Consider the following 12,196-nt stretch of genomic DNA (forward strand, 5'->3'; position numbering starts at 1 on the left):
AAAAAAAAAAAAATCAATTATCTTACTGACTTATAGCCTGTTTGGAAGTCAATTTGAGAATTGATTTTTTGACCGTTAGGAGGGGTCCACCTGTGAGAGAAGAAGTCAAATATGACGACTGAAATAATAAAATAACGGTCAAAAAATCAATTTTTTGAGACAAAAAATCGCTCCCAAACAAACTGTTAGTAAGATCAAGGTCAAGAAATGAACACGTTATTCTATTTATTCCATTCCAATTATGCTTATTGAACATAATGGATGATAGGTACAACAATTCACCAAAAAATAGTCAAAATTATCAAATGAGTAGACTGGGTAAGAACAATATTTTTCAATATTTAGGAGAAATCTGAGAACTTCAATGAAAACCACCCTAATTTTGATCCTTTCCTCTAAAGTACAGAACAAGAGCACTTCATGAATCATAGTGACATGTTTGGCAGGATGGATTGGATAGCACTGGACTGTATTGAAGAATGGAATCATTAATCTCGAGTTCTATCCAATACTAAGTACATAACATGCAATTAATATTTATGGATGCTTGCAGTTTCAACTTATCCACAATTTTTGCTAGGGCATCAATAATCTTGTTAAGAGCAGTGACTAAACCGTTGTGCTGGTCATTTCACTTCTCACTGTCGACTTGACAGTTCATATTTTGAGATTCAAGTTGGGTATTCAGCAGACTAGCATTACTCTGGAGAACTCTGATCCAGCGATCGGCTACATCAATATTTTGACATCCGTTTGCTGAAAATCTTCTTCTCTTCATTCCCTCCCGAAACATAGTAGATCCTGTCTCAAAATTTTGCTGAGGCCATTTCCCAATTTCTGCACCTGATAATTGCAAACGTATCATATCAATGAGCATAATGGATCACCAAATACAGATTTATGGAGCTTAACTTGATTTGAATATGCCTCATGGTATGGTTGATATTTCTTCTCTGCCAGTGATAGAAAACCTTTGTGTCATATATTTCGGGGAGATAAACACTAGTTGAAAAAGATGATTTAGGTAACCTGATATTGGCACTGGTGAAGGATTTGGCTTTGTTCTGTCAACTGTTGCCGCCTCTTCATTTCCTCATCTTCGGCCAAATGCCATAACCATTATTTTCATCTAGACTTTCTTAAACAAGTGCTAGTCGATATTCATCCCCTGTGAATGTTTTCAGGTCCAAGACATCATAGACTTCTCGATCAAAGAAATCGGGAAGTCTCCTATCCCTTCTCAAACCGCTTCTTATCGTCCAGAAGGATTCATTAACTCTGAGACTCCCACATTTTTATCTTCCTGAAATCACATACAAGGTTACTCCATCTTTTTCCGGCATTGAACTGGTCCTCATTCACTCCATGCTGTCTACAGTATTCATACTGGTCCGACCCAAAAATTGAACCGGATCTTCTACCCTTAGCCCTTGATCCTCTACGACCTTCCTGCCCTCTATGAGGAAAAGGGTGGTTTCTCGTCTCGTTCATTGAGGGTGTCTCACTATTTTATTCTTGTCATCGGTTCTTTCAATCAACAATGTCTATCCATTTTCAACACTCGTTGAAGATATACCTTTTTAATGATGCAGCTGGGTTCTGATGCCACGAATTCTTCTGCTAAAAGTATTTTTGATAGAAATCAGATAATGTACCCACTATCTCTTACGTTCCTTTGAAATGTTCTTTGAGGCTTATATTCTGTATGTTTTTTGGGTTTTACAGAAGGCACGCCCTCTCTCTCAGCAATTAAATATAGCCCTTGTTTGAGCCACATTATTCCATAAGAATGCATTTTTAAATAGTGTATTGATAGGAAATGTGTAATTAAAAAATAATAAAAAGGTTTTGAATTTATGTTTAATATTACTTTATTGAAAAATGTGTGATTAAAATCATATCAAATCACTGTTTAAGATTATATTTTTTAAATAGAGCGTGGGTCAAATAGGCCATAATAAAGAGATATATTCTTTATTTAGGCATTTGATTTCTAGATTTGAGCACGTACCCTTGAGCCACATTGTCCTAATCTTGGGAAATTTGCGTATTTTGTCGTTTCCGCAATCTTTTGCCTATATAAATGCTCTTAATTTAGGCTCTGTTTGAGCCCTATTATTTTCTCTTTAAAATGAAAAATATGACCGTTATCCATCATATCAGCCACCATATTTGACTTTTTATTTCTTGTGTGAGGCCCATAACGACTATATTTTTCATTTTCATTTTTAAAATAATGTGGCTCAAACGAAGGCTACATATGAAAGAGGCATAATAATGCAGAGGTCCCACCATGATGTAGTGTAAAAAAATTGCATTATGGGAGAAAAAATGTGGATCGAACGGAGGCTTAAATAAAAAGGATCACTCTTGGGATACATAATGGACACCATAATGGTGTCCATAATCCCGAGGTAGCGCCTCCCCATTGGAGGGGGCGCATGTGGGCCTGATGCCTCCATCAATGGGGAGGCGCCACCTTGACATTATGGACCCCATTATGGTGTCCATTATGTACACTTAGGATATTCCAAATAAAAAAGAGGTCGCCCAATTAAAAGAGAAAAATAATAAATAAATAAAGACGAGCAATTCTGCAACATGGCTTGTCTATAGGTGGCCATACAAGATGAGGATGCTTTAGAGATGGCAAAAAAATTGCGAAAAAAACCCCGCCCCCCAACCTGCCCCGTGAAGCAAAAAAATATAATAATATTTTTTTATTTGAAAAAAAAAATTAAACGGGGCAACAAACGTGCCCCGTCCCGAACTCACCCCATTGCCATCCCTAGGATGCTTGGATCAACGGGACTAGAGCTGTGAATGGATCAAATATGGGCCGGATCTGTCCAAATACGATCAGATCCGTTACGAATATTTATTTGATTCGATCCGATTTGATAATCCAATGAATATTTGATTGTTAAATCCATATCCGGTTTGTTATATTATCGGATATTCGATCTTTCAACCGAAAAAATGGAAACCGACCTCTAAACCGGTCTGGTCTTCATATATTAACCAAACGATATGAACTTTTATTCTAAAAAATATTTTAATTATCTTTGATGTGCTCACCTCTTAATATTATACTAGAAGACTCAAATAATTTTTATCCAAGTAATGCTCCTTTGATTAATTTTTAAAGGAGTCTCCTCTTAGAATGTTTTAGTGATCTTCTAATATGGGATATTAGTTTTTTTGAAGGATATACTTTTCCTCCAATGTTTTAGTGATATTTCAATGTGGAATACTAGTCAATTGTCAATTCTAAGTTTTTACTAGTTTGCTTTATTTTTTTTACTAAAAATCATAGCCTCAACAAGATTATAATCACAAATAATATCAATTTGAACAATATAAATTATTTTGGACATATTAATTGTTAGTTTTTGATGTTGTAAAACAAATTATTATAGTTATTTTTATCTTATTTTAATTAATAAAAAAATTAAATATCTTCAAATATTTCAATTAACAATATTATAATATTATTTATTATTTGAAAATTATGTGTAAAGTATAATATAAGTTTCAAAATGGAAAAAAATTATGCTTAATAAATTATGATATAATATATAAAATATATTATGTTATTATAATAAATCGGATCGGATCGACCTATATCCATATTTGCTCCATTTGGTTAACGGATTATCGGATTCGGATCTTAATCCATCATTGGATTGAAACCCTAAATCCATCTTCCATTAATTTTATCGAATTCGAATCGAAATCCAATCCATTGACAGCCTTAAACGAGACCCATTTTAACAATGTCACCGACAACATTGTTCATATTTAGCCCCCCTTTGAGCCATATTATTATAAAAATGAGAATGAAAAATATAGTTGTTATGGGCTCCACAAAAAAAAAAAGTCAAATATGATGGCTTGATGTGATGGATAACGATCATATTTTTTATTTTAATAAAGAAATAATGGGGCTCAAATAGGATCTTAAACGTGAGTGCAGGGGTAGTTTTAGTAACACGTATTGTTGAGGCATCATGGCCTTTTTGGTGGGCCCGGGCTATCTTTTTGCTTTATGGCCCGTCCCTATTATCGGCCTATTCCAATTTAAAATTGTTACATTTGTACGTTAATTTTATTCTTCAAATATTTGTCGAGCTTGTGATGTTTGTGGATTAGTATGCTGGAATTTTTTACACGTATGGAAAAGCGAAAGAATTGTATTACACAACGGGAAAAATTGTTGATTTATCACTTGGGATGACGTGAAATGTGTTCAAATTGTTGAAAATGATATCTCTAAAAATTATATTAAATATTGTATTACCCTATTGTTGGAATATCACCTAGAAATTAAGCCCCGTTTGATCCCCATTTTTACTCAAAAACGTATTTTTTCCATCACATCAATATATGACCTATACATTATTGTATGTTTTGATTTGAATTCAAAAGGCATAAAATTTCAATTTCACCCATGGTCTCTCGACTTAGGGTCTGTTTGATTGTAATAATGAAATTGAATTGAATTGAAAAAGAAAAACAAGGAATTGAATTGTCTAGAAATTGTTTTCCTGGGAATTGTAAATTATTGTGTTATATTGGTATAATTTTTCACATGAAAAATGTTAAAATAAAAGTATTTTTTGGTGTTCGTTTGACTTTGTTTTACATGAAAATTGTCAATTAAAAAAATATATTTTACTGGTATTGGGAATGAAATTTGTTTCCATTGCCAACAAAAAAAAAAAAAAAAAAAAAAAAAAACATCTATCTTTTGGTGTTCATTTAACTTATTTTATATGAAAATTGTCAATTAAAATGAAATACTTTTTTACAATAATTCTTAGAATTTGTTTCCATTGCCAACAAAAAATTCCAAAAAAATAAAAACCATGATCAGTAGGTTGGAATAAAAACCAAGAAAATACAATTTCTCAAGACAAGCAAGAAAATGGAATTCCACGGAAATTAAAATGTATCAAACACATAAAATCGAAAAGGTGGAATTCGAATTCCATGGAAAATGGAATTCGAACCAATCAAACACTGCCTTATGGCCTGTTTGATTGACCAAGAATTCCATGGAAAGTTACGCTTTCTAACTTGATCCTTGTTTGATGGCATGTACTTACCATGGAATTGTTATTTCATGTTTCCACCCACCCGTCACTTTTCTTTGTTCTCATGGAGTTCCAATTCTTATGGGTATGGTAAGAATTGGAATTCTAGGTAATTTATTATTATTATTTTTTTTTTGTCTTTTTTTTCTTTTCCTTTTTTTTTATTGGCAATGGAAATAAATTCTAAAAATTATTGTAAAAAAATATTTTTTTAATTGGTAATTTCCATGTAAAATAAAACCAAACGAACACCAAAAGATGGATGATTTTCTTAATTATTTTTTTTTGGTCGTTAACAATGGAAACAAATTTCATCCCCAATACTAGTAAAATATATTCCTTTAATTGATAATTTTCATGTAAAACAAAACCAAACGAACCAAAAAATACTTTTATTTCAACATATTCACGTGAAAAATTATACCAATCAAACGCAATAATTTATAATTCACAAGAAAATAATTTCTAGGCAGTTCAGTTCCCTGAAATTCGTTTTTTATCCACCCAAATTCATATTTGCAATTAAACGGACCCTTATATTAAGAGGAAATTGCATAGGTTGTCAGTTTTTGCCTTGACATTGGAAGTCAAACAATCGACCCACGCATTTTGGAGGGCCATCTATAGACAAGCCATGTTGCGGAATTATTCTCTTCTTCTTTATTATTATTCCAATTCCAAAAGTTCATACTTTAGAATGTTCAAGTCATCCTTATGACCTTTGCCTATATTATGTGGCAATCTGCTTCATGTACAGCAGTCCATACAGCATACCATAGAGTGCTGAGGTGCAAATTTAAAAAAAAAAAAAAAAAACCTAATAAACCGGTTTCTTGCAAGTGAGCCGGGCTGAAACAAACTCACTCTTCCCCAAGACCCCAAATCAATTTCCCTCTCCCATTTGTCTGAAAGTCGTCTTCTGAAAACACTCCATCGCCAATTCTCCTGAAAACGATCCAACCACAAAATCTCCACTTTCGATCGACGCTTCAACCGATAGACAATACTTCCTCCCTCCCCATCGGCTAGAGACCACCGAATACTCGCTCACTTAGGTAAGAGAAAGCGAAGGAAGCAATGATGTCATTTTCTGCCCTTTTTGTATTATTTATGTTATTCAAGCAATAATTTCTTGTTTCGTCGTATGTTGAGGATGAAATACTAGTTTTGGATCTGCTATCAACTGTAGTGTATGCCGAAAATAGTTTGATTACTCTGGGCTTGTCATCTGAGAGTTACTGTGTAAGAACAAAACATTGGTTCTTTATGGTTCGTCAATCTTGTTTCAGTTTTATGTGTTGGGGAAAAATTGAGTTTCGAAAACGTAGTTTGACAATGCTGGGGTCATTCAATTCTGCTTTAGATTTACTGTGTACGAGAAATAATTACGAAATTTTAATTTGAAAATTGGAATATCCTCATTCTCGAAAGGGCTCTGTAAATTATTGTGGTTCGTCGATCTTGTTTCAGTTTTATGTGTTGGGGGAAAAATTGAGTTTAGAAAATGTAGTTTGACAATGCTGGGGTCATTCAATTCTACTTCAGATTTACTGTGTGTGAGAAATAATTGCGAAATTGTAATTTGAAAACTGGAATATCCTCATTCTGGAAAGGGCTCTATAAATTTCTCGTTGAAGGGAAGGTTAAAGCATTTCATAGGATTATGTAAGTTCTAATACTAGTTAGTTTAAAATAGTATAACACTTTTAACATGTTTTTGTATGACTCAGAATTCATCCAAGAATTTTGGTTGATGTGAGCAGTAGATGTGCCAACAACTATCATTGGTTACAACACACTGGCATAACCTGAAGGTTTATTTATACTTACTTATAACAATATATTTGAATATTGATTACAACACATTGGCATACCCTGAAGGCTTAAGATTTACTATAGATGGTTCCTTATTCCAAAGGATTTGAATATTTCTTAATGGCATTGTAATCAGAATATTTTGATATAACATTTTTGTTTCTGTATACATTACACAATCACGTGGAGGCGTATTCACAATTTCTTGTGTTGCCGGACAAATTACTATGCTATAGTGCTGTTTTAAATTCTAAGAAGGTTGGAATGTCTGTTTACTGTGGTTCGAAGAAAATGCATGTTTTGTGAGAATGATATGTTTTCATGTTGATGTGGTTGAAGTAGACTTGGTCGATGGTAAGCAAGAATCGGGGAATATGTCATTGTTGTAGACAAAAGGGACATATGCTACCAGAATGCCCGAGAAAGAAAAGCTGTCCAAATTGTGGTTTGGGTTTCATCAAATGGATGGAGGTTGAAAAGAACAATGACCATAAAGGGCTATTGTTCCATTGTTGCACTCGCGACTGTAGGTACTTCAAGTGGTGTAACAAATCCCTTGACGAAAAGTGTCCGCTGCATGATGATGGTGAATCAAGTGGCATTAGAAATGTAGGCGAACAGGTGGATGATTTGTCGCACATGTTAAAGACGCTCGCTAAGCTAACTGACAAAAAAGACTTGAAGATCTAGCTCAAAATAAATATGCGCAAATGGAAGCAAGATTTGGAGAAAGAAAACTGAATATGTCGTGTATTAGGATGGTGTATGACGAAAATGACTCTTGAGAATCGTTGTTCAAGTGTTTATGTATGATATGTTGGTAGTTATATGTAATATGATTTTGGAGAAAATTGTATTGATGTTCAACGAGCTTCTCAAGGTGTCAACTATCATGTATTTTGTCCGTAATCTTAATGAAGTACTTATCTATTTCTTCCCGCCAATTATGTCAACTCTCAGTGTTCCCATTTCAGGTTCATGTATTATATTTATGGAATTAAGCCTTCCACAAAAATTCAATTGCCGAATGAGCACAGGTCTTCTGCCATTGTAAAGTATAATGATTGATGCATTTCTCACAAGTTAACCATTGCTTGATCACTAGCAGTTTTGAGTTGTACAAAAAAATCTTAGCCATTATTATGAAAACAAGACCAATAGCAGTAGTGTACCAAAAAAATGATAAGTGAAGTCAATGTAAAACATCATGAGTTTCAAACGATATAATGTATTAAAAACTAGAAACTAGTTATTCATACTTGTATGCTTACTTCTTATGGTTCGAGAAACATGCATAGCTCACTTTGCTCAATATTTCAGGCTCCATTTTACCAAAGAAAAGCAAGGGAAAGAATTCTTTTGACCCCAGGGATCTCCACCTCGAGACTTTATTTACAGCCTTTTATATTATCATTGAATTAACTCTGCTAAAATTATTATTTCAAAACACTGTTTAATGAACCACTCCACTTCTTTGTTCTCAAGAAGACCTGTAATTTTCCTGCAAATAGCAAGTTTAACACAGCCAGTTATGTTATCCAGTATAAAAGTACAGACAAAAATTAAATTATAGTAGAAATAGATCTCACGTAAATCAGAAAATCCTTTTGTAAATTTTTATTTATTTTTATTACCAAATATATGTATCGGAAAGTAAAAAATAATAATAGGAAATAAATAAATAAATTAGACATTCCGCACTGCGCGGAGTGTTGAACAGTTACACTCCGCGCAGCGCAGAGTGTCTATAAGTGAATTTTTTTTCTTTTGCTTTCCGAGATGTATATTTCATAATTTGGCCATAACTTTATCAGAATCACGCTCATGACCCCAATTCAAAAAGCTTTTTTCGACGCGCACGTTGTGGCCACCAATTTCGGTGGGTGGGCATCATTTTCGTGGTCAAAATCCGCTGTTTTCCCTTCTAAATCCCCAATTACTTTCTAATTCTCTTCCTTTTACGGGATCTTTTATGAAAACATACTTTTATCGTTCTAAATATTTATCCTTCATAAAAAAAAAAGTAACCACTAAAAAATGAAGTGATCACAATTTATACAAGCCACAATGTTAGCAATCAGGAGATTTCCTAGCATCTACGGTTGAAAATGTAAACATAAATGCCCTAAAATGATAAATTACTATGCACAAAGCAATTTGATTGTTTTTCCATTGTAGTAAATGATCCAATTCCCGTTGCAAATTTTCATCACCCCTTCAGCAAAGAGGCTTTTTCAGACTGCGAATGCAATCAACAAACATCCATACAGCTGCCAATTCAATGTTCACGCCTTCTATTTCTTGAAATTTCAACTTTGAGGCGCTGAATTTCTTCCTTTAGTTCTTCCAATGACCTTCTGTTGGTTATCATGTAACTGCTCATCAAATTTGATAGATGCCTTAAACATGAGAGATATTTAGCTTTTACTTCAGGATGATCAGATAAATACTTCACAGCTCCAAACTGCAGAAATGGAAAGTAATCAGCTTGATTGGCGGATCATGAGTATTTGAAACTAGAGTTCCTTAATTGGAAATATTGAAAGCACTGTCCTATTCGGAAGTGAACAAAATAAATGAGCACACAAACCATCCAAAGAAATGGGGACAACTATAAATTTTGCATAATTCGAACTCCAAGTACCTCCTTCAAAATAGAAATGCACTGTCGAAGTGCAGCATCGAGTTCTGTTCTTCAAATTGATTCGTGGAATAAGTGCATACAAATGCCACTTGTTTTTTTTACTACCACACACATTGATATATAGAAACAATTCCATTAATTCTTTATACCTAACACAAAATTAGATGAATAACTAATTTAAGAGAGTATTAGTTCCTATTAGAAATTTAAGAGAGTATATTACTTGTTCATGTCCTAACTATAATTTTCATCCTTGATTATTGGTTGCTCTCTCGTCTACTTAATGTCAACTTCAGCATCACTTGTAGGATCTTGACGAGCCATTCTTGAACTCAAATTCTGAACAAGAGTAGAACGACCTCCAGCAATCGTAGCATGTGGAATTGTCTGGGCGGGACTGGACATCCAATATGCTATGTTGGGTGGTAAAGGCAATGTCTGAAATGACGTTTTCCATGTTGTTATTGCAAGTACATTGGAGAATCATATGAAATTAACTATTTGTAAGGAGAAAAGTTACACCACTTACACCATGAAATCCAAGATGAAAAACACCCATTGCGGACGGTGTCATTCCTAGTTGTATTCCAACATTGTACGACAAATTGGGACAATAGTATTGCATTGTATTCCCTAACATGAACATGAAAAAATAAGACATATGCTAAATACACATTTGGGAACGTGTAAATACACATCGGAAAGACTATACTCACCGGGATATTTGAACAAAACATTCGATGTTGATGCTGGAATAAAATTTGTAGACGGCACTTGTGTTAGTACGTGACTTTCCTCGTCGCCCTGCGTGAAGCAATAAAACAAATTACTCTTAAGATCACTGAAATTTTGCCAATGGTTAATACCTGAAGAAAAATGAATTAAATAAATAAATTGGCAGCCATTCATTCATAATCTACCGACACTGCCCAAATTAACGTGATGCAGTATATTAATTCCTTGTTTCACCCAAATTAATGTGAGGCAATATATTTAATTCCCTGTTTCACCCATTCATTCATATTCTGTCGACAACACAGTTTTTTCCACTTGGAGTGAGAGGTTATAATAGATAAGCTTCTCCAACGAAATATGTAGCTGAAGTATCACAATGATTATTCTGCTTAGGACACTGAATGGTCTAATAATTTGTAAGAAATAAAATATTTAGACTACATAACAAAATTAGGAACTCGGTCTACTAATAAATACTTACAGCTATAACTTGTGAATTTGAGAATTGTGTCATCATGAATATTGTACATGTGGCAAGGACTCAACAAATGGTGTGTTGAGTCGGAGATTTCTTTTCGCCGCTCTCGATCTCTGTCCTTTGCTGGAAGTTGATGCTTCTTGCAAGACATGAGAATAATTGACATTTGCACTTCGTTGAAATGTATGACACATGATAAAAATGTGTGAAAGATAAATAACCTTTATTTTCTTCGAGATCGACTCCAATGAGCTTTTATGACGAAATTTCTTCGGTGCACCCTTTCTTTTCGAACATTTAGGATCTTGTATGGTACCGCTGCCAGTGTCATGTGATGCTTTATATTGCGAACCTAAATGCAAACTAGGTTGTGAACCTACATGCAAACTAGGCTGCGAAATGCTATTACTTCTCCTAACTTGTCTTCGTGGACATCATGTCTTTGGACTACAATTGAATCCAATCTATTATTGCACGAGTTCGCTCTTCGTCGTCCACAGCAATGTCTGCCAATGTCGCAAATACTTCATACATTCTATCGTACCTCAACTGACTAGGAGTGGTAATCAAACCGGCGTAATTCCAGCAACCCTCGTATGGGCTCTACTAACATCCCGTCTCCATTTCCTCAATATGTACCTCTCCGGTAGTGATGTGACGCCATTACGCATCAACACTGATATGGCGTGTCTACATAAAATGCCACGAAACTCGAATAAGTGGTAACTGCAAATAACATTGCAATTCTCTGTCCGAAATGTGACTGCAAACTTTTTCTTTCTAACATGTTCTTCGTAAATAACATCCTCCTCAACCTCATACAACTTCTTTGAACATAAGTCAACTGCAAATATCACATCGCAGTAGACATTCCCAGTTATCTCATCTTGAAATTCCCGAAATTTGGAAATGGTATAAACAGCCTGAAATTGCTTTTCCATCTCATATTTTGTTGCACAAGGTACCATATGTAAGTAAGACTTGAAATCTGCTTGGAATTCCTTCTCAACTTTATTTCGTAATGCTCGCTAATATTGTTCGACAAACTGTTTCAACCATGTCTTAGAATGCACATAACCATCGAGGAATGCATTCATACTCTCACTGTGCTGAGTTGTCGACATCCCCGCCCAAAAGGTTGTTTTCAAATAACATGGCACCCAGCGACCCCTGTTCTCAAACAACCCCGACAACCAGTCATTCTCATGTAAGTCATAGGTATCAAGCATAGCTTTCCACCCTTCTTCAAATTCCTCAACGACTAGTGTATCATACACTAAGCCGTGTATAGATGAAAAAATGGAGCCCTTTTGAACGTGGTACCAGAACTTATCCGGCGACTTTTTCAATAAATGCCACAAACACCATCTATGTCTCGTGTTCGGAAAGACTATCGCAATTGCATTTTGCATAGCCCTATCTTAATCG

Source organism: Olea europaea, chromosome 13, assembly GCF_002742605.1.
Source record: "Olea europaea var. sylvestris chromosome 13, O_europaea_v1, whole genome shotgun sequence".
In the NCBI taxonomy this organism is placed as follows: domain Eukaryota; kingdom Viridiplantae; phylum Streptophyta; class Magnoliopsida; order Lamiales; family Oleaceae; genus Olea; species Olea europaea.